Source organism: Marmota monax, unplaced genomic scaffold (genome assembly GCF_021218885.2).
Source record: "Marmota monax isolate L192 unplaced genomic scaffold, Marmota_monax_Labrador192_F-V1.1 WCK01_AAM20220418_F8-fsc00850, whole genome shotgun sequence".
Taxonomy (NCBI): Eukaryota; Metazoa; Chordata; class Mammalia; order Rodentia; family Sciuridae; genus Marmota; species Marmota monax.
In genome coordinates this window covers 134461-139980 of record NW_026694372.1, presented here as the reverse complement: position 1 = coordinate 139980, position 5520 = coordinate 134461, and the positions used below count along the sequence as shown (strand labels likewise).

Here is a 5520-nt window from a genome sequence, read left to right as displayed (position 1 = left end):
AGTTCTAGGCATAATGGAAAGACTAGGATAGAAAAAGTTATCAAATGGAAAACATATATTTATAGGCCAGTTTTCTAAATTCAATTCAGTTTTAGCAGAACAGATGTTTCTGGTTGAATTCCATTCATGCATACATCTCTTATTTTCAAAATACATCAAGAATCATCTATTCCCAGATTTTTAAATCTAAGTATGCAGATGTTCCATTGACTGCATGAAAATAACTAGAGAGTATAGTTAAAAATACAGATATCTGCATAGCTCATGTTTCTGGTTAAATAAGTCAAATGCTTGTAGAACAGTTTGTTATATTTCCAGCAAACCCCACAAGGTGACATTAATGCTCAACAATCACCAAGAGCACAAATCTAGTTTTCATTTCACAGTTGATGTAACAGAGGCACATAGAAGCCCAGTGCATGTTTCTCCAAACAGGGGCGATTCCCATGGATATGCATAGTTTTAAAGCAATTCTTATACTTTCATTATAGCTACTTATACAGATGTCTTGCAGATTTGTAAAATATTTCCATCTTTTTTTTGCATTCAACCACATCACATATGACTTTTGAGCACCACATCTTTACATCTTTGCCATATGTAAAGCTTATACTCCACCACAACCAAAACACAAACCTAAATTGAGATAGCATCTGTACCATTAGATTTATGGATGTGACAAGGAAACAATGGCAGAGAGACAAGCACTGATATGTTTATTTATTGTAAAAGATAATGCTCAGGTCATGGCTCATGGTGAAGGAGAAATCTACCACCAGGGCACATAAAAGTTAATGTTAAGAAAAGGATATCTATCCAGTATGGGTCTCTATGGGACCCAGAAGTGGAAATAGTGTTATCCCAGTCAATGACAAATGGCCCACTGTATTCAGTAAAGATGTTTGCTTCAAATGTTATAGGAATGATGGTTTCCAGCATTTAATTAGGTTGTATTTTCACTTGTGATTGAGTCACAGTAGCCTGGTTCTCATTAGTGGCTTTTTTTCATTCATTTTCTTGAGTTTGGCTGGTAGTTACTTTATAGCTTGTACAGATGACAAGCTAAGTTTACAGTCAGAAGCAGCAAGTTAGTGAGATGGTACAGTTGATGGGGGGCAGAGAGAGTAGCGTGTGTGTAAAGAAAATTGAACCTAAAAATGGCAAAGACTTTTCCCCAAGACTAACAGATGAAAGCATTTTTTTGGCTTTCAGGATTGTATTTTATCTCTAACTTTCTGAAGACAACTCTGCTACCATTCCAAGTTTACTAGGTGGAGTTTTCACTGTTTTGTGAGACTTACGTCAAAATTCATTAGCTAAGATTTGATATTTTTATGAATTCTATCGTTCACCCAATCTGTGCATTATTGATTCTTTAATCTGTACCAAACATAGTTTTAAATGCCAGAAATAATTTTATATATTTCATAGTAATTTTGTAATCACTTAGAGAAAATGATAAAAGAAAATGAGCAGTTGGAGAAAACAATGACACTTACTCTGATGATGTTGAGATTCTGTGCATATTCCGAATCCTGTGTCTTTGGATATTTAGAACATTATCTGATTATGAAATAGTAAATATAATGATCATGGTAAAGAATACGTTAATTCTGTGCAATATGTATTTCTCTCACTTGTTACTTCTGAAAATTTTTTGATGTTATTATTTGATTCATTGAAGATATGAGTTAACTAAGGTAAGGCTGACCACATTTAAGATCATCCAGTTTAAATTATTATTTGCAACTATTTGCTGTTGGCATTCCAGTAAATCTTCTTGATCCATATTTTTTATGGCATTCTTTACTTCTGCATTTCTCAGTGTATAAATCATGGGATTTAGCATGGGAGTGATAATGGTGTAAAATACAGCCACCATCTTATCTTCTGCAAATGTCACATCAGAGCGCATGTATGTGAAAGTACAAGGACCAAAAAAGATGATGACCACTGCAATGTGGGCTCCACAGGTGGACAGAGCTTTGTGTCTTCCTTCTGCTGACTGCTTCCTCAGAGACACAAGAATAGTAGTATAGGAGATTAGCAAGACCACAAAACTCCCCAGAGTGACAGTACCACTGTTGGCTGTCACAACTCCACCGATAATATGTGTGTCTGTGCAGGCAAGTTTGAGCACAGGGCGGACATCACAGAAGTAGTGATCAATCTCATTGGGTCCACAGAAGGGTAGCTGAACTACTAGAGATATGGGGATAACAGTGTGGATGAGTCCACCTACCCAGGTCCCCAGCAGCATTTTATTGCACTTCTCCCTGTCCATGATGGTCATATAGTGCAGGGGTTTACAGATGGCCACATAACGATCATAGGCCATTACTATAAGAATGAAGATCTCAGTGCTTCCAAAGAAATGCACCCCAAAGAGTTGCAATATGCACCCCTCATATGAGATAGTTTTGTTCTTTGCTAACAGGTCAACAATCGTCTTGGGTGCTGTAGCTGAAGAGAAACAAATGTCCACAAAAGATAAGTAGTTGAGGAAGAAATACATGGGAGTCTTCAGAAGGTTCCCCATGAAAATCGTCAGCATGATGAGGAGGTTTCCCAGAAGAATGACTGCATAAAAGAATAAGAACACCACAAAGCAGACTTCTTCAACATCTGGATTCTGAGAAAGGCCCCAGAAAATAAATTCAGTTACATTAAATACAAACATGCCTACATGATTTCTTCTGAATACAGCCACATCTGGTCACTACATACACCCAAGTGTCCAGATTGGGTGACTTCTGCAGGCTCCATTTCAGATATCTGTGTGTGAATTTATGGACTCTGTTTGGGCTCAAGCTCTTGCAATGTGGAGTGTCTGAGGGCTTACCAGGATTTACTATGGCTTTATTTATTACTCAACTTTTGTGTAGTAACTGAAAACAAGTTCCCTGAAACTGAAAAATATGGAAAAAACAAAAATGCAGGAGTGGCTCTTTTGTGACAATATTCCTCATATGTCCTTCCAAGTTTTCAAATCTCATGCTAGAATATTTTAGTTCTCCCATTTTGGGTGAATATAACATTCCAGGAAGAGGTTGTCCTTTAGTGATTTTTATTATTACGGGTTTAGGAAATGCATGATGTTTAATGTAAGTATATAAACCTTCCATGTTGGAATTTCAGACACACTAGTGAAGTCACTTTTATGTTTTGGTGGAAAAGGCATACAGAGGAGTTTTCATTTGGGAGTCTTCAAGGTTCTTTATTAACTCAAGGTACAGATATGAATGTTTCTTCTAGTTATAGATCATCCCCCTGCAATCTGATCCCCTTAACATCTATCTGGCTTGTTGCTTCCTACTGCTAATAACTCTGTGCTCTCAGGTAGCCTTTTGCAGGAATAATGTGTCAGGCATTGTCAGCTTTTTGACAACTACAGGTTTCATCAAATCTGTATACTAGAGATCCTAGAGTATAGTCATCACAGGTCTGCTTACTTTTGTGCATTACCAAATATTAACACTTATGTTAATAATAGTAATAACAATATTGCAAATCAGATTTAAAATCAGCCACATCCTGTGCTTCACAGGTCCTTTCCCTGTTGTTTTTCTTGCTGAACTTAGAAAAGAGTAGTACTCTCCACAGAGAGCAATTAATTTTACAATAACTCAAATAATAGCAGTTTTCAACAGCTGTGAATAATGTTGCTTGCTTCTGTTGTAGAAGAAAGTGAGCATTCACACATTATCCTGGGATCTGTTCCCTTCTGTTCATTCTACAAAGTCCTAGAGAAATTGTTCTATCTTCTGAAATTAAGACCTATCTCAATGTAATCCATTCTCCCCTTTCTGATCATTTCTAATGTGATAAAGTCTCACTGTCCTTTGAAATGATTGAAATGTTTTATTCACATCCATGCTACTCTAGCTCTTGTTTGTGCACAGATGAACTTTATTATTTATCATCTAAATTTAATTTCTCTATAAATCAGTAGAATAGTTTCTTCCAACTATATTAGAGATGTTAAAATATAGCCAATGCACAAAATTCCCATGTTACCAAATAGTATATTAGTAATAGAATAAAAGAATCTCACCATATTTTCCAGAGCTTGTATTTGTCTTTACTTTTCTGTGTCTTCCTGATATAATTTGGATGCAGATTCGAATTGAAATAAGGGTGACACCAGAGGAATTGCTTTGTGAATAATCAGTTCCAGAGAACATCTGATCACCTAAACTCAAAGCCTGTAAGAAAGTCAGTATTCCTTCTTAAAGGTTTTTTAACCTAATGAAATCATCTGATCTGCAATATCTTTGATAAGAAATGTTTTTCCTCTGCTTATAAAGTTATTCTAGAAGGAATGATGCAATATGGTAATAACCTTAGGGACAGTTTTCCCCAAAACCTTTCACCATAATTAAAACCAAATCACATATCTAAAGAGAGATGTCATGTACTGAATTTTTTTTTCAATTATTTTTAAAACTAAAAGTAGCTTTGCTTCATTTTAAGTTCAGTTGACTTTTACATTTAGAACTGTTAATCTTAATTACAAAGCAATTCATCAAGCATAAGTAATTCTAGGATTGCATATTTTTCTTTGAAGTAATGACTCTTGATATATACATACAATAGTATATATTTCATTTAAAAGGTATTAAAATATGCATTTTTGTGGATTGAAGTTGAATTAGTCTACTCTTTAATAAATTCTCTTAGAAAGGAAAGGTGAGATTTAATGGTACTTTGGGGGTTCACTTTTTTTCTTCTTAAAGGGATATATACTAGTTTCCAGAGAATAAAGCTGAGATGAGATGCATTTATGATACACACCTGGGATGAAATGTATTATGGGCTATAATTTCTTTAGTTTTTAAGTTTAAATCATTAAGTAACTCTTGTCTTATTCCTTTTATTTTATTTCCCACCATTTTTGTCTATTTTTCTTCCCCCAAAAGACCCTATCTTATATTTTTGTTCTTGGTCAATAACAAAAAAAATGTAAAAGAGATCTTGTTCATATTCTTATCATCTGGTTTTATCAGATAAATTGACTAAAAAAAAGAGCAAAGGAAAAACATCAAGAAGTAAATGTGTGATGGTTTAATGTTTGCACAACCTTTCAAATGGAATAGTTTATAAAGCATAAGAGCTCTGTGAGCCAATAGAAACCAAAGAGTCCATTTGGAAATATACTCCAACAGTTCTGCTGTTCATCACACAGGTGCTACAATTGATGATATTTAGAAGAATGTGTAATAAACATGTGTCATCAGTTTGATTCATTTTATTCACATCACTGTTTCCCACATGCCTTGATATTATATTCTTGAGTTTAGGGGGCTATTCATGATATTACATTTTTAATGTCCCTACCAAGGCAGCAGTTGTTAGATCCCAGAGTCTCTGCCAGGAAGTGGAACATATGAGACTCTTCAGATTTGCATCGGTGGCTTCATAAACTTACAAAACTTTTGATTACAAAAGTTCCTGAGCCAGTACCAATTGGAAGAGCTCATGGTGACTCCTGTTGATTACTATGAAGGACATGACCAAGAT

General features: G+C 35.0%; 1 pseudogene; it reads right to left on the bottom strand.

Annotated features, from left to right (window-relative positions):
* Positions 1-1749: 1749 nt before the first annotated feature.
* LOC124109266 (olfactory receptor 4S2-like) lies at positions 1750-2680 on the bottom strand (annotated as a pseudogene).
* Positions 2681-5520: the final 2840 nt, after the last annotated feature.